Source organism: Schistocerca serialis, chromosome 10 (assembly GCF_023864345.2).
Source record: "Schistocerca serialis cubense isolate TAMUIC-IGC-003099 chromosome 10, iqSchSeri2.2, whole genome shotgun sequence".
NCBI lineage: Eukaryota > Metazoa > Arthropoda > Insecta > Orthoptera > Acrididae > Schistocerca > Schistocerca serialis.
Genome location: NC_064647.1, coordinates 103,388,688 through 103,407,648, shown reverse-complemented (window position 1 = coordinate 103,407,648; position 18,961 = coordinate 103,388,688). Strand labels below are relative to the sequence as shown.

Below are 18,961 nucleotides of genomic sequence, written 5' to 3'. Positions count from 1 at the left end.
GGGCGAATTGTTTCTCCCACCCCTTGCTTCTACTCAAATGACCAAATCGGCGACAGTACATTAAACCGCAAACTTCCTTTGACTTTACTCCCTCCCTCCCTCCCTCCCTCCCTCCCTCCCTTCCAATACACAAATACACTTGTTGTCTAACACATTAGGCATATAAACAGAAGCTAGTAGCTATAGTGGCGGCCTAGCAAGTGTAGGCAGAATGTGGGCTGTGTGTGTCGTTGCGAGCAGCGTGGCGTCGGCCTGGACCTAGATGGCTGGTTTGATAGCGCCCCATCGGAATTTCGACACCCGTGTCCTCGTTTCTCGTTTGCCTCGTCCTCCACTCCATGCCATGTCAGTGAAGAGTTCAACGGACGACCCGGAGTTAACAAACCCGTGACCTCATGAGCGCAAATGTCAGGCCACCCCACCCATACTTTTCCGCTACCTGTAATGCCAGTAATTCACGCTGTTTAACTCAGCTCCCGCCTCTACAGTGGCGACTGTCCATGGCGAACTTAACGCTTCCGCCAAGTGCCGTAAGTGCAACTTAGTCGTATAGTTGAAAGTGAAAGTGATGAATGTACGGTGTTAAGATGATGATGCGGACTATTGATGATGATGATGATGATGATGATGATGATGATGATGATTGGATTATGGTCGATGACAATATGGTGATTATCGTATCGTTTCGATGATGACGCGGTTTCTATCCGACGAAGGGGTCACCGCAACCATGTCACATACCCTTACTGAAGTGTGCGTAGAAGTATGGAAACAAACCCTGGCAATTGGAGTAGTCTCTCATCTGGAAGTTTGTGCGACTATGTCTTTTGGCCATGTCGACATAATGGAAAAGCCGGCCGAAGTGGCCGTGCGGTTAAAGGCGCTGCAGTCTAGAACCGCAAGACCGCTATGGTCGCAGGTTCGAATCCTGCCTCGGGCATGGATGTTTGTGATGTCCTTAGGTTGGTTAGGTTTAACTAGTTCTAAGTTCTACGGGACTAATGACCTCAGCAGTTGAGTCCCATAGTGCTCAGAGCCATTTGAACCATAATGGAAAATAACCCACCTCCACACGCCCCCCCCCCCCCCTCGAGCACCACCTCATTGGTGTGCATTGGTATTTCCGCTTCGGAGACCGGTAGACTAATTCTCGTCAGCGGTGTGCTTGTAGTGACTGATAATCCATGTGTCGAGTGTTAATGAGTTTAGCGTTCAACAGTTGTTCGTATTTTTTTCTTTTATATTTATTTTTTGCGTTATAGACTTCCCTAGCGGAATAAACTTGTTCCAATAAGTCGTCTGGATTTACGCCCACATTGCTACGTTAAATGCTCCAGTGTTTCAACCGCAGTTGGAAAAATCCGGCATCAGCGTGATTTTCTTGAGGTTTTAACGAATCTTTAGAGTCGAAATTATGCAGCTGGTGATGGAACCGAAATTGAGTATATTGAGATCAGGGACTAATGGCGGCAGGTTGGTATTCTTTTTATTTATAGGAACAAGTTCCATTGTTGAGCAACTAGTCAAATTGACAGTCAGGCTCAGTGGATGCATGACCACATAATCCATTGTCGGAAGTGAAATGTGCTGAAACTTCTTTGGCGCCATCGCTAGCACACGTTGTTCGTCATAAACAGCTTTTCTTTGCGATTACTTATGTTATTTTTGTAAAAAATGACACGAATAATCTTAAAATTATAGTCGCGGAAAAGTTACCATTTAATTCGCCAAACAAGCAATATCATATCGTTGCAGATGGCAAGCTACGAGGTGTTCCCAACAAATAAGGTGACTTTTATATTGTTATGAAAAATGTATTTAATCGTAGATTTTCATGAAACTTCCTGGCAGATTAAAACTGTGTGCCCGACCGAGACTCGAACTCGGGACCGAGTTCGAGTCTCGGTCGGGCACACAGTTTTAATCTGCCAGGAAGTTTCATATCAGCGCACACTCCGCTGCAGAGTGAAAATCTCATTCTGTAGATTTTCATGTTATCCCTTTCAAAGTAATACCCCTCAGATACAGTACACTAATGCCAAAGCTGCTTCTAATCCTCGAAGCGCTTCTCACAAGCACTTTATGGTACAGCCTTGAGTACTTCCCATGATGCAGTTTTTATTTCCTCAGTCTTTGACAATTTTCGTCCTTCCATGCGTCTCTTCAGTTTTGGGAACGGGAAAAAGTCGCAGGGGGGCCAAATCCGGGAATATGGTGGCTGAGGCGTGATCCTCTGGTTGTTTTCCGCCAAAAAATCCCTCACAAGCAACGATGATAGAGCAGGTGCATTGTCGTGATGCAAAGGCCATGAATTGTTTCCCCACAATTCCGGACGTTTTTTCTGTATTGCTCCTCGCAAACGCCGTATAACGTCCCGGTAGTACTCCTTATTGACCGTACGACCTTGACGCAAAAATTCATGATGGTCTGCGCCACGGTAGTTGAATAAGGGGGCAAAAGTGAGCAAAACTTTGACATTTGATCGAACTTGGCGTGCTTTTTTCAGTCTTGGCTCTCCGGGATGCTCCCATTGGGGCGATTGGGCTTTGGTTTCGACGTCATAAGCGTAAACCCATGTTTCGTCACCAGTTGTAACTCTTTTGAGCATATCAGGATCATTATCGACGTCGGTCAAGAGCTGACTGAGCGATGCTCATGCAGCGGTGCTTCTGATCAAAATTGAGAAGTTCTGGAACAAACTTCGCAGATACACGTCACATGCCCAACACATCCGAAAAAATTACGTGACACCAGCCTATGCCAACATCCTCAGCTACTTCTCTTTCGACGAATTTCCAAAACAATATTGTTAACAGCTTCGACGTTACCATCTGTTGTTGATATGCTGAGGCGTCCAGAGCGAGGTTCGTCATTGGCAATTTCTCGGCCATATTGGATGAGCTTGAACCACTTACGAACATGTTTTTTTACTTGCAGTAGACTCACTATGTGGCACTATCAACACAATAAAGTGTTTTAGAGCACTTGATTCTATTTTTCACACAAAATTTCATGCAAATTGTTTGCTCCATTTTTTATAATAATCGAAAATCGCCGAGCACACTAAAACAAGTCTAACCTTTCTATCTTTAAAAAAAAACTAAGTATGCTCTACATCTACATAATTACTCTGCAATTTACATTTAAGTGCTTGGCAGAGGATTCATCGAACCACAATCATATTATTTCTCTACCATTCCACTCCCGAACACCGCGCGGGAAAAACGAACACCTAAACCTTTTTGTTCGAGCTCTGATTTCTCTTATTTTATTTTGATGATCGTTCCTACCTATGTAGGTTGGGCTCAACAAAATACTTTCGCATTCGGAAGAAAAAGTTGGTGACTGAAATTCAGTAAATAGATCTCGCCGCGACGAAAAACGTCTTTGCTTTAATGACTTCCATCCCAACTCGCGTATCATATCTGCCACACTCTCTCCCCTATTACGTGATAATACAAAACGAGCTGCCCTTTTTTTGCACCCTTTCGATGTCCTCCGTCAATCCCACCTGGTAAGGATCCCACACCGCGCAGCAATATTCTAACAGAGGACGAACGAGTGTAGGGTAAGCTGTCTCTTTAGTGGACTTGTTGCATCTTCTAAGTGTCCTGCCAATGAAACGCAACCTTTGGCTCGCCTTCCCCACAATATTGTCTATGTGGTCTTTCCAACTGAAGTTGTTCGTAATTTTAACACCCAGGTACTTAGTTGAATCGACAGCCTTAAGAATTGTACTATTCATCGAGTAATCGAATTGCAACGGATTTCTTTTGGAACTCATGTGGATCACCTCACACTTTTCGTTATTTAGCGTCAACTGCCACCTGCCACACCATACAGCAATCTTCTCTAAATCGCTTCGCAACTGATACAGGTCTCCGGATGACCTTACTAGATGGTAAATTACAGCATCAAGTGCGAACAACCTAAGAGAACTGCTCAGATTGTCAACCAGGTCATTTATATAGATCAGGAACAGCAGAGGTCCCAGGACGCTTCCCTGGGGAACACCTGATATCGCTTCAATTTTACTCGATGATTTGCCATCTATTACTACGAACTGCGACCTTCCTGACAGGAAATCACGAATCCAGTCGCACAACTGAGACGATACCCCATAGGCCCGCAGCTTGATTAGAAGTCGCTTGTGAGGAACGGTGTCAAAAGCTTTCCGGAAATCTAGAAATACCGAATCAACCTGAGATCCCCTGTCGATATCGGCCATTACTTCGTGCGAATAAAGAGCTAGCTGCGTTGCACAAGAACGATGTTTTCTGAAAGCTTGCTGATTACGTATCAATAGATCGTTCCCTTCGAGGTGATTCATAATGTTTGAATAGAGTATGTGCTCCAGAACCCTACCGCAAACCGACGTCAATGATATAGGTCTGTAGTTCGATGGATTACTCCTACTACCCTTCTTAAACACTGGTGCGACCTGCTCAATTTTCCAATCTGCAGGTACAGATCTATCGGTGAGCGAGCGGTTGTATATGATTGCTAAGTAGGGAGCCATTGTACCAGCGTAATCTGAAAGGAACCTAATCGGTATACAATCTGGACCTGAAGACTTGCCCGTATCAAGCGATTTGAGTTACTTCGCAACCCCTAAGGTATCTACTTCTAAGAAACTCATGCTAGCAGCTGTTCATGTTTCAAATTCTGGAATATTCCATTCGTCTTCCCTGGTGAAGGAATTTCGGAAAACTGCGTTCAATAACTCCGCTTCAGCGGCACAGTCGTCGGCAACAGCACTTGAAACTCTAAAAATATGTTAGGGACATGCATTCCACCGTAACAAAAAAAAGCTCGATAACCGAATGTACGTTGCCCGCGCAATTTGAAAATTCACCATACTTTTTGAAAAGCCATCGCGTACTGTATTCAAACGAGGGCCCACGCTTTGTTTTGATTCTCATAAGTGTTGATCAAAACTTGTTGTACTAACAGAACTGTATAGAAGTACGGAGATCGTAGCAACATATTGTGGGACAAAGGTGACGAAACCTTAGGTATTAAAACAAAAGCAGTTTTTTTTACACAAGTGTGCATCATAACCAAACGGCGATAAATATGTGTAGCACAACGGGTTGTGGAACGGGGTGCGACTGTAGCTAAGCTGCGAACTGACCGGTGCGAAGCGACGCCTGCATCCCGAGGCAGCCAGTGCGCTCCGCGCTCAGCTTTAGGGCGACCGGTTTCTTTTAGCGCGGCAGTAAAAAGAATGAGCAGGGGGACGAGGCAGCACAATGCGAGGAGAAAGCTGGCCGCCTGTCGTGTGGACTGGCCCGGGCACCGGGAGAAACCGCGGCCCATCGTGGGGTTCTGGAGCATACTCATGCGTCTCAGGAGTAGCATGACTACGTTCTGGGCCTAAAAGTCATTGACAATGTTTCAGAACCCCAAATGGCACTGACACACAGTCACCGTGGATTTGGAAAACATGGTTCCTGTGAATCACAACTAGCTCTTTACTCGTACGAAGTGTTGAGTACTGCTGACAAGGTATTTCAAATTGATTCCGTATTTTTAATTTTCGGAAGGCAGTGCACCACACAAGCGGCTTGTAGTGAAATTGCGTGCTGATGGACTATAGTCTCAGTTGTGACCGGATTCGTGATTTCCTGTCAGAAAAGTCTCAGTTCGTAGTAAACAGAAAGTCATCGAGTAAAACAGAAGTGATTTCTGCGGTTCCCAAGGGTAGTGTTAAAGGCCCTTTGCTATTGCTTATCTATATAAATGATTTTGGGAGACAATCTGAGCAGCCATTTTGGGTTGTCTGCAGATAACGCTATCTTTTATCCACTAGTAAAGTCATGAGAAGATGAAAGCAAATTCCAAAACGATTTAGAAGAGATACGTGTATGTTGCAAAAATTGGAAATTGACCGTAAATAGTGAAAAGTGAGAGGTCATCGACATGAGTGCCATAAGGAATCCGTTAAACTTCGGTTATACGATAAATCAGTCAAATCTAAAGGTCGTAAATTCAACTAATACCTAGGAACAAACAGAAAATGTTGCGGGGAAGGTTCTGCCTTTTATTGGCGGGGCACTTAGAAAATGTAACAGATCTGCTAAGGAGATTGTCCACACTTAGCTTGTCAGTCCTCTTTTTTAGATTACAGCTGCACGGTGTTGTTTCCTTACTAGTTAAGATTGACGGAGTACATCGAAAAATTTCAAAGAATGGCAGCACGTTTTGTATTATCGCGAAATAGGGGAGTGTGTGTCACTGAAATGATACAGTATTTGGGATGGATATCATTATAATATAGGCGTTTTTAGTTGCGGAGCAATCGTCTCACGAAATTCCAATCACCAACTTTCTCCTCCGAATGCGAAAATATTTTGCTGACGCCGACCTACATAGGGGGAAACCATCACCACGATAATAAAATAAGGGAAGTCTGACACCGTACGAATTGTTAGGTGTTCTTTCTTACCGCGCGCTATACGAGACACGAATAACAGATAGTTGTGAAGGTGGTTCCATAAAACCTGTGCTATGCACTTAAATGTGATTTGCAGAGAATCCATGTAGATGTCAATGAAACTTCCGAAGTTAGAATGACGTTACGGTTTTACAAAAAAGTGACTGTGATGGAATAATTTTTATTTTACGTGGAGAACTCATGTAAATTTGCATCGCGCTGTTAACGGAACTTTTATAAGTTGTTGTGGTCTTCAGTCCTGAGATGGTTTCATGCAGCTCTCCATGCTACTCTATCCTTTGCAAGCTGCTTCATCTTCCAGTACTTACTGCAACCTACATCCTTCTGAATCTGCTTAGTGTATTCATCTCTTGGTCTCCCTCTACGATTTTTATCCTCCACGCTGCCCTCCAATGCTAAATTTGTGATCCCCTGATGCCTCAGAACATGTCCTACCAACCGGTCCCTTCCTCTTGTCAAGTTGTGCCATAAACTCCTCTTCTCCCCAATTCTATTCAATACCTCCTCATTAGTTATGTGATCTATCCATCTAATCTTCCGCATTCTTCTGTAGCACCACATTTCGAAAGCTTCTATTCTCTTCTTGTCCAAACTATTTATCGTCCATGTTTCACTTCCATACATGGCTACACTCCATACAAATACTTTCAGAAACGACTTCCTGACACTTAAATCAATACTCCATGTTAACAAATTTCTCTTCTTCAGAAACGCTTTCCTTGCCATTGCCATTCTACATTTTATATCCTCTATACTTCGACCATCATGAGTTATTTTGCTCCCCAAATAACAAAACTCCTTTACTACTTCAAGTGTCTCATTTCCTAATCTTATTCCCTCAGCATCACCCGACTCAATTCGACTACATTCCATTATCCTCGTTTTCCTTTTGTTGATGTTCATCTTCTATCCTCCTTTGAAGAAACTGCCCATTGCGTTCAACTGCTCTTTGCTGTCTCTGACAGAATTCCAATGTCATCGGCGAACCTCGAAAGTTTTTATTCTTCTCCATGGATTTTAATACCTACTCCGAATTTTTCTTCTGTTTCTTTTACTGCTTGCTCAATATACAGATTGAATAGCAACGGGGAGAGGCTACAACCCTGTCTCACTTCCTTCCCAACCACTGCTTCCCTTTCATGCCCCTGACTCTTATAACTGCCATCTGGTTTCTGTATAAATTGTAAATAACCTTTCGCTCCCTGTATTTTACCCCTGCCACCTTCGGAATTTGAAAGACAGTATTCCAGTCAACATTGTCAAAAGCTTTCTCTAAATCTTCAAATGCTAGAAACATAGGTTTCTCTTTCCTTAATCTTTCTTCTAAGATAAGTCGTAAGGTCAGTATTGCCTCACGTGTTCCAACGTATCTACGGAATCCAAACTGATCTTCCCCGAGGTCGGCTTCTACCAGTTTATCCATTCGTCGTAGAGAATTCGCGTTAGTATTTTCAGTTGTGACGTGTTAAACTGATTTTCACATCTGTCAACACCTGCTTTCTTCGGGATTGGAATTATATTATTCTTGAAGTCTGATATCCATATTGACTGGGTGTGGTACTTTCCTTTTTGCCTTGTACAATCTTCATGTGTGTACAAAATATTTGTTTATATATACCTGAGGCAGAACAACCAAATAGCCTTTGGACAAGGGAGGAAATACGCGTTTTAATAGAGCTAAAGTGGGAATTTCGTCCGTCCATTTTGTAAACAGTTACAGCCGACAACTGCCACTGCAGTCGGGTATACCACATAGAGGTTCACGTGCCGTAAGCGCACGCCGCATCATTTCTGCGCGTTCAGCGGCACGTTGAACTCTCCACGCTCGACAATGACGTTCGGGTGCAAGATCCGCGTGCTGACGGCTTCAGGTCTGGCCGAGGCGACGGCGTGTGGTGTGTGGGATTTGTGTACGGTGGGCAGGTGACTGTCGCCTTGCGTCAATCGCTCGCTGGCTTCCACGCGGCGTCGTGCGAAAGCGAGAGTTTCTGCAAGAGGCCGGGGCGCCGCGCACATCGTAATGAGCAGAGTCTGCAGTCGGCATGCAGAAGCGGGGGCGTTTCGACAGTGTGTGTGTGCGTGTGACGCCAGGCGGGTAGGCTTGCTGGAGGGTCGTGCGCTCGGCACGCGGCGCACGGACGGCTTCCCGCGGCCGCGTCGCCCGCCACGCACGTGCGTAGCCGGGAGAAAGCGTGCGGCGCCCGGCTGTTGCAAAACACGCCGGCGGGTCCCCCGTGCGTGCCGTACCTAGGGGCCCGGCAGAATCGCCCGACCGGTTTGGAAAGTTCACACGGACGCGCACAAGCTGGTTCCTCCACACAGCCGTGCTTGCCGCTAAAGAAACCTTCCCTTTCGAAAATTAGGTTTTACAGTTCGTTTAGTTAGTTTTGAGCCATACATACAACAGAATTGCCATTAGAGTGTGGGAGCTCCTCGTTCAAGGCCGGGTAGCATTCATCTCACGCTACGTGAGGAGAACCCTACGTCATAATGTCGTAACGCTACGTCATCGTGACGTAAATAACCTAAATCGACTAAATGAGTACGTATATCGATCTGCGCAGTTGTACCGGTAACGTCAAAGCTAAATGTAAATACATGTGTACAAACGAAGTTGCAGGAGTTGTGTGATATGCTCACCCCAGCTGAATGAATTATTAAATGCAATCCCAACAATTTGCGATGTTATTGTGTATTTTTGAACATGAGCGAAGGAGCCCTAACGAAATCAAAAAACGTTTGTCATTCTTTTTAAATCCGATGAATCGTGTGGACAGAAAAGTGAAGTAATTAATTATTAAGCTGCAATCCAAAGAATGTGGGATGTTACTGTGTGTTTCATGAACGTAACGAATATCTGAATGAAGGTATGGTAACCATAACGAAAGTTAAAAAAGTGTCTAGTCATGTCTTCAATCCGATTAATATTGAATAAATCTTGTGGATAAAAACGTGAAATAGGAAGAAATTAAAGTGTTTCGTATTTTTATAAAATCCAATGAATTGTACATAACCTATGTGGGCAGAAACGTTAAACCGAGAAATTGAAGTGGTTCTGAAGATAATTCCGAATGTCGCTAGAAACATTAAACCATCTAGCTCCATTTAATTTTGCCTTCGTGTTGTAAATCAACTAAGAAAGATAGTGAAATCTTTAAGACCATCTTCATGGATCTGCTAGAAAGTTCTCATATCTCCGTTAGATCCACGCTAGCAACACCGGACAATAGGACAATGAAAGCACATAAACAAATAACAATGCAGATCCAAGACGCACACAACTGTCGATATATACAGAGTGCACACAACAGTCGATAGGACAACTCGTGAAACTCATGACGACGCGTGCCTACGTCACTATGACGTAGGGCTCTCCTCACCTAGCGTGAGATGAATGCTACCCGTTCAGGCCCTGAAGACCGAGGAGAACCGACCGCCCGCCGTGTCTTTCCTGTGCCATTCGGCTTCATGTGGACGTGGCAAGGAGAGGTATGTGGTCAGCATACCGCTCTCCCAGCCGTGGAATAGCTACTTCTGATGAAACTAACTCCTTAGTATCACAAGCTGAGTGCATCCCGTACCAGTCGTTCCACTAAGGAAAAAAAAATACGGGTGTTTGAATTCCGGCTCTCCGCATGGCAGCCAGCTACGCTGACCATTTAGCTACAGTGGCGGACAGTCACCGAGAAGGAAATACTATCGTATAACCGAAGATTGAACACTGCACTGTTTTAAGAACAGTGGAATTATAGCAACTTTTAGGAGCAAGGAATACCATTTACTTTAGTAATTGTATCTCTAAATTGATCTCAAAAGGTCTGGAACACACTTCATCAATAAATTTCAGCTTTTTAGCAATATGTATTTGTGTATATCTCAAAGTTCGAGGATTTAACCACTGGAAGAAAAAAAAAATTCCAAAGTTGCGCTTTGAGGATAATAGAAATTAGTTGGGAAATACGGAAAAGGGTAGTAATCAGTTAAAATAATCAATTTCGGAAAAGCGTATTTAGTATACACAAAACGCAGTTGAGAGATCGTTCTCAAATGAATTATTTACCAGCATCAGAAAAAATAATTAGTTTCAATTTGAAATTTCTTAAGGTTTATCAACTTCGAAACCAAGCTCTAAGCTATCTTCATAGTAAAGGTAAATCATTTTAGATTCGTCTATTTGCAGAAGTCACAAATGTAATTTTCGTTCTCAGCATCTGCGGAATGGAAGTGAGCCCACATGATTAACTATGTAATAAAAAGCGCTCCCTATTTCTCGATACGCCATCTTCGTTTTACAACAGAACCAACTATACCCACAGAAAAAAAAATCTAGCAATATGTAACTATGGTTCAAATGGCTCTGAGCACTATGGGACTCAACTGCTGTGGTCATAAGTCCCCTAGAACTTAGAACTACTTAAACCTAACTAACCTAAGGACAGCACACAACACCCAGCCATCATGAGGCAGAGAAAATCCCTGACCCCGCCGGGAATCGAACCCGGGAACCCGGGCGTGGGAAGCGAGAACGCTACCGCACGACCACGAGATGCGGGCTATATATGTAACTATCTACTACTCTGTCATTAATAGCGAAATTGTAATTTGTACTGTAAGTTTTAATTAATAATTGCATGTAGTTGAAAACTTAACTCCAAAAATTTTGTAAAACTACGAAAACAATTTTCTACGCTGTAAATCTCGCGGCTTCAGGAGACGAACTGGACTCGCTAAAGAGTATCACGCGGACATTTTGAAGTAGGTCCTGCGTCTCCCGATTGTGGGCACCACTCGATGGATCAGAAATCATGGTACTCCGTATTGCTAGACTATTGCACAGTTCCGGAACTTCATCCGTGTGACATCGAACGCTCAGACCCGTACGAAAATGTTTTTGGAATATAAATTACCCATCATAAAAAAACAGCGGAATGGGCCATTACAAAGCTGTGCTGCCATTAACCACGAGAGACTATAGAACGATCGTCTGTTCAAGATGTTTGAGAGAAACCTTGGTAACGCGAAGAAACCAAATATCGATGTAATAGGTCCAAAAACATACTTATTTAAATGTTGAACAATGGAAAGCCAGGAAGGAATAGTCAATTGTTTAACAGTCTTTTTGTTGTGCCTATCTGCGATTCAACATCTCCACCGTATGTCAAGTGGCAACCCACCCTTTCCAGTAATATTGACATTTTAAATGTCAGGAATTATTACTGTATTTGCCTCTGGTTAATAATTACACTATCTGAATAACAAACTATTTCTACTAAACCATAGTGTCGAACAGCTGTTCAGTCTTCAAAGTGCATATGTGGCGTATCGACGAAATTTTCAAAGCACAGTGGAGCAGATCTGACTAAACCCACTTTTTCACATTCAACATCACTTCAGCGTTCCAGCAGCACAACATCAAACGCCACGCAACCAGATTTTCAGACAATGATAATGATATATGCCTTTTGCCATGCATATTGTAACATAACGTGTACTAAGGTACAACATGATCGTATGGTACAGAGTAGGAATGTATTTGGTCGTATTGTATCGATATTTTGTGTCTTCGCATTGTCAAAGTTATCTACTCAGGCACCGAATAGGTGATTACTCTAATGTCTCTCGTGGTAAACATTCTAATGTATCTCGTGGTAAGACGCGTAGTTTTGCATGCAAATTATTTGTACCATTGCCTTCGAGGTTAGCGATTAGTATTCTGTGCATGTTTTCGTGCGGTTGTGAGCGTTCAAGGTCGGAGGTGGTATGCCGTTGGCTTCTTCCGACCTTTCATGTGATTCAACTGTGTTCCGCAAACCAGGAACGTGTGCGTGCATCCCTGTGAAAACGACTGTTACCTTGGAAAGCGGAAATATCCAGAGCGTGTGCAAGCAAGGGCAACATTTAGCTACCGAGAATATTAAAACAAACACCCTGACTCATGTTCACGGTAACCTGAATGAGTGGGCCCAACTCATGATTCAAAAGACACCACAGGACATCACATAACCAGCTCTGGATTCAGCTACACTCGACACCTTCACGCATTTGGAAAGAAGCTTATTGGCGATTTGTCTGACCACAGTACACGCCTCCCGTCATCTAATGTGCAGTTGAAATGTTTGATTCATTGAAGACATGTAATTTTTATACGCTGATGTGATCAATAGCCTTTTGTGAGGTACCAGACTCCGAATGTCCATTGCATGTAGGTCCCGTCGTAATATTCGCTAAGAAACTGACAGGAGAAACTAATAGTCAGGTTTAAAACGGTGTGTCATTGACAAGACGTGACGTTTGTTTCGTGAGCCTGTCGGTTAGGATCTTATTACGTACGGCCACCACGTTGTGTTACATGGCGGCCACTGGTATACCAATCCTTTTAGTAGCATTAGACAGTCCGTGTCCCAACAAAACTGGCAAATTGACGGTATGGTCACGGATGCGCCCTAACGAGCCAACTCCCTTCAACTTGTTTCTCCTGTATGCCGTTACACTTACCCAGCTCTCTAGTTGTCGCCTGTAAGACATCGTAGAGAAGATCTACGTTAATTATTACGTGCATTTCATTGTAGTTTTTAGGAATGGGTAGGAAGTAAGCGGGGATGACCAAAGGTGACCGTAAAATGCTTGTCACATCGCTCAGCGACTGTATTCATTAAGCACAGGGTTCCTAGTTGTCGCCACGTGTGAGGCTGGGAGAAAGCGACCGACGGCTGCCGGGTGTTTAATGGGCCCCGCCCACATTTAAGATGGAGGCACGCTTGTCGCATACCAAGGCGTTTCTGTTCGGCGTGTCGAATCAAAACACATGGCGGCTGTGTGTGTGTGTGTGTGTGTGTGTGTGTGTGTGTGTGTAGACACTCCTCTGAGTCGGCTGGAGATGCTTGTGCCCGAGTAGACTGCCTGAAAGTCGCACACTCACGGGCCTGTGAGGAAACACCAATTGTCTTCCACGGCACTGCGACACAGCAAGGGCCTTGTAAAACTGTAGGCAGTCGTGTTCGGCAATACGCATTGTTACGGTCGCCGTTCACAACGGGGAGTCAACGTTCAGTGACAGAGATAAATTTCTTAATAAGCTCCCTGGATTTCCCCTTCTGAAGGCAGCTTTGGTGCAGCGTTGGCGATAAAAAAAAAGTTCCCAGTCTGTGCAGTAACCGTAAAAATCAAATCCAATGAATGCTCATAATTAATTCAACACAGTCTGACTAGGCACCTGATGCGTCCTAGTACCCAATCTAGCGAATATTCAAAATAATATTAGCTGCACTCTTAAGGCTCCAGTTCTCGATCAAACAAGAGTTTGTCAGACAAACCCTTACACGATCAAGAATTTTGTAAGCTTAACCTCATTTTTGAAGCAGATCTTCCTCGTGTGTTTTCACACTGGTGGAAGTGGCTACAAATGCTCGACTCTGCTACTCTGTTTGAAGAAGAAGAAACAGTGTGCTGGTCCAGGGAATGATTTAGGGTGGGAGAGAAATATATACGTGAACACCAGTTAAAGGAAATGTTACACTTAAAACCTGATGATTACTTCAACTGTAGCCGAATGACACTTTTTTTTCCGGTTACATAATTCGCCCTCACATCGAGAAAGACAAAATTTATTCCCTTCTACTTGATCTTCTTATGATACTTCATTAAAATACCGCAAAGTGGGAACATACACATCGTCCATGGAAGAACTTCAAATTTTATTATTTTATTCCACTCCCGCTTGTACGTCGTGCATAAAATATTTTCTTCTTAACGTCTTCCTAAGTAATGGACGGCTGGGAAAGACGCGGCACCTACCGTTTCGGTGTTTGACAGTATTCTTTCGTTTTTTTTTTTATGGATCATAATTTCCATTTTCACTGAATACATGCGGTAAAAAATCAACACACAGTACGCAATCTTGTCGACTTTTTTCATCAGTCAAGATTTCTCTCCAATACACCCTGTGTGACTAACATGCAGAACGGCACCGTACTCAGTCAAATATTAGCCAAACATAGTAAAGTTCAACAAGTTATTTGATTGTCTATGGGGTGTAACTGTCGTAGTCCAGCATGACCGTACATCTTAAAAGCGTTTGTAGATGTTATATGAATGAAAGTAGTGTTGCGTGATTTCAGCTTCCCCCAGGGCGACTGATCGATGAAACACTTACGGGGGCAAAGACGAATTGTTGCTTCCGCTTCATCTACAACTAAATTATGCACTCAAATACCTTTCGGCAGGTTGACGATGAGAGAATCGAGACGCACGCCATGCAGTCTTTCTCAAACGGCTTTACGGAAGCTATTGGGCAAAAAAATTCTATTTTGCATTGGTTATAGCTTTATGTTCAGGCTCATGTCATTTTTTCGTTAATAGTCATAGTTACGGTGATATTTACGTGCAAATTCGGGAAAGTTGGCAGTGAAAAATAAGAAGTCACCACGATTTTGCGTTTCCTGTATAGTACGTAATATATTGCTGCATATGAAATTTAGCTAACGTATTGATTTTTTTTAGACTTCGGTATAGGTAGGTGTCTGTCACCAATCTCGAGAAAATTGATCTGATTAGTACACTAATTTGCGATCGCGCCGCGTCAGCGATAAAGCCAGAGTGAAATATCCACAACATTCCTCATATTTCTTGAACAGTTTCAGATATCGAAATGAGATTTTCGCAAAGAACAGCACGCATAGAGGAGAGTATTTTGCCATATCGTTACTATGCAAAACTTCATTATCTACCGTGTTATACCACTAACTACAGACATTTTCGGTGGAAGGACATAATTTTTAAAGGCCATCCATAGCTGGTGAAACTGGAAATGCTATGGGCTTTGGAACAACATAAGTGAAGAAATTACACAGTTCTTTGTACCGAGGATGTGCTGTTTCATAAGCTACTAACCTTACTTTTCCTCAATTCCTCAGTTAACAAACTTAAAAAACCACTGTTTCAGAAATCCCTCGCAGTTGTGTAGGTTTTACTCAAAATTGGCCACTCGTGACACTTCTCTAAAAGTTAAAAATGTTTGAGAAGCCAAGCGAAAATAAATCGCTGCATTTTCGACGGAATTCTGTTTAGATGCAACCCAAATCAGAAAGCACTCAGTCTTCAGGCCACGAGTGGCCTACCGGGACCATCCGACCGCCATGTCATCCTCATGGAGGATACGGATAGGAGGGGCGTGGGGTCAGCACACCGCTCTCCCGGTCGTTATGATGGTATTCTTGACCGAAGCCGCTACTATTCGGTCGAGTAGCTCCTCAATACCCAAATCAGAGATGGCACATTATTTCGAATGGTCACCATGCAACGGCCCCGTTTAATTAAAAAAAAAAAATACACACACTGCGCAACTCGCAGCACACATACGTTTTGTATGAAATGGGAATAACAATTACACCTGGAAGTAAAGCTACTGCACATTCATAAACGAAAATTGAGAACAAATATGGGGAAGATACAGTTTTCTCGGTGGAATTGAATCGTCTTCTTTGTACCTGTTTATAATACAATAACTTTATGTTCACAACTCTTCGGCGTTTAGCGTTTTAATCATGCGATCGGCCTTGCCGCCGTGGTAACACCGGTTCCTGTCAGATCACCGAAGTTAAGCGAGGTGCAGTCAGCGCTTGTGAGGCCAAGTGAGGGGCTGCTTGAGTGAGAAGTAACGGCTCCGGGCTCGTAAACTGAGAGGTGTGCTGACCACATGACCCTCCGTATCCGATGACGGCTGGGGATGACACGGCGTCTGGTCGGTAGCGTTAGGCCTTCAGAGGCGTGTTCGGACGGTGTTTGTTTTCTATTTTTGCTGTACATTTCCCAGTTTTCGTTTCAGCAAATTTGTTTGTCTACTGTCGACAGTGCAACTAATGATACTTGCATAAACTTGCTTTCATTATCTACCGTTATGCCACTATAGGATGTTGTAAAATATTTTCTTGTTATAGTGGAAGGTATAGTTTATAATTACAATGGAATAACTGAAATTGAATACAGGTGAATCGCATCGTACGTCACATGAAAACCTTTTGTCTCTAGTAACCGACACGATCCAGTACAGAGTGTTAACTGTAAGACGGCAGTTATGAGGGGGGTGCGGGGAGAGGAGGAAGCAAGAAGCATTGGTTGGCTGGCGAGGGGAGAGGAGCCGTTCGGGGGGACGACGACGACGACGACGTCTAGGCACGCCTACCAGTTGCAGCGCTTGAACTACAAATTGCGCGTCATGCTTACACGAAAGCAGACGAAAGACTTGGAAGTAAAACTCGCTTTAAATGTTGTTCGTAAACGAAACTGAAATCGTCATGTACATTAAAATCTCTATATATAAAAATGAATGTATGTATATGTCTCTGCCCTCTGTGCGTTCCCAAACCATTCATCCGATTGCGATGAAATTTTGGTGATTTGTTCTCCGCACGCCCACGAAGGTTCCTAGCCGAAAAAAAAAAAAAAACACCATTCTTGAGGAGATATGTCATAAACAATGAGATGCCACCGCGGGAAAATACCCAGATTTATGCATCCACTATTTGCGAATGAGAGCACTTAGCGACTAGCAACAAACGTTACGTACAATTTCAAACCTTTCCGAAAATTTTTCTCTCGGACACCCCTACAAAATAATGAAAGGAAAAAAAGGTTGTCGCTTACTAAATTTTCTCAGTACATACCGTAAATATGCCGCAGTAGGTATGACGTTTTAATTTATTATTTCGTTACTATTAACTCTAATCGCAACATATTTCGCATACAGTATCCACATGTATCATTAAATGCGCCGGCAAATTTATGTCTTTCTACGACATATAATTCAGGAGATATGACGTGGTAAACATGGAGATGCGTGAGAAAGTGCCGCGTCAGGCATGACGTTTTTTTTCTATTATTTCTTCACTACTAACACTATTCGCAACACGTTTCGCAAACGTGTTAAAAAGTATATAAAACCACGGGCGTATTCCTAAAAAACATTGTGCCAAAATTTTAAAGACAACTGCCTCTTCACTCACTTTGATAATGTTTAGCACAACTGCACAATAAAAACACGCAGAACAGTACAGCGCAAAACAATAACGAAGCAGACGACGATGGCTACCTTGTACAAGTCAGCTACCGAAGCCTCCCGACGTTTACCTACTTCTACGGATTCAGGACTACACACTGTACGTCACCTCTCAAGGGACATTGTTGGTGTATAGTAGTGGTTACTTTGTATTGTTCCGCACTTTTTCGCTCCCACTCTGGCGGTACTTGAATCTTACAGGCTGTAATGGCAGTGCACGTAGCAGGAATGACAGCTTGAGTCGTGTAGGTGCAGTCGTCTGAGACGAGTGAAGCCGTGGCTTTCGATTTCAGGAGCGTCGGCGAGACGGCAGCGGGTGGCGCGGTAATTGCGAGTCTGTTGGCACCGGTGTGCCGGTGACCGGGTACTGGCGGGATTAACGCGCGATGGCGTGGCCAAGGTCAGGGCGAGGCGGGGGGGCTCGCTCTGGGGGAGCAGGTGCGACCGGGCTGCGCGTCGAGAAGGGGAGTCTTATGTCGTGCTGTTCTGTTCCCCGCAATATACTGCAGGTAGTATGGTGTTACCATTCTCTCGTCTCCGAACTGACTTACCCCGGCCAGTTAACAGCGACACTTAACAGCTTAACATGAACTCCGAAGCACCGAACGGTGTGTGCTACTGTGTCATTACCTCCCTTTCCTGTTCCACTCGCATATGGTTCGCGGGAAGAACGACTGCCGGAAAGCCTCCGTGCGGGCTCGAATCTCTCTAATTTTACATTCGTGATCTCCTCGGGAGGTATAAGTAGGGGAAGCAATATATTCGATACCTCATCCAGAAACGCACCCTCTCGAAACCTGGCGAGCAAGCTACACCGCGATGCAGAGCGCCTCTCTTGCAGAGTCTGCCACTTGAGTTTGCTAAACATCTCCGTAACGCTATCACGCTTACCAAATAACCCCGTGACGAAAGGCGCACTCTCCTTTGGATCTTCTCTATCTCCTCCGTCAACCCGACCTGGTACGGATCCCACACTCATGAGCAATACTCAACGGAGTGTTTTGTAAGCCACCTCCTTTGTTGATGGACTACATTTTCTAAGGATTCTCCCAATGAATCTCAACCTGGCACCCGCCTTACCAACAATTAATTTTACGTGATCATTCCACTTCAGACCGTTCCGTACGCATACTCCCAGATATTATTGATGTAAGTATGGAGCTTTGGGTGATTTTTGAAGTTATTCTAAGAGTACTTGTATTATCAGTGTGTTTGCACTCCAGTTGGGACCTACTAAATTAAGGAAAAATATGTTGTATGCGGAAACATACTATCATTGGCCAACAATTTGTATATTGTTGATGGGTGTAAATAAAAACATGCTACAATGGCCCCGGTAGTCGCTGTCAATCAGATTTCGTCTCTGGATTTTTGTCTTCTTTCGCAGGTACACAGAATACAGGTGGCAATCAAAAACAGAGTATTTTTGACCAAATTGAAGTGCCTGGAAT

At 43.8% G+C, this 18,961-nt stretch overlaps 1 protein-coding gene across 1 annotated transcript in view; it reads left to right on the top strand.

Moving 5' to 3' along the window:
* The window catches only part of LOC126425072 (mRNA decay activator protein ZFP36L1), a 186,331-nt gene that overhangs the window by 100,706 nt on the left and 66,664 nt on the right, over positions 1-18,961 (top strand). The window lies entirely within an intron of this gene.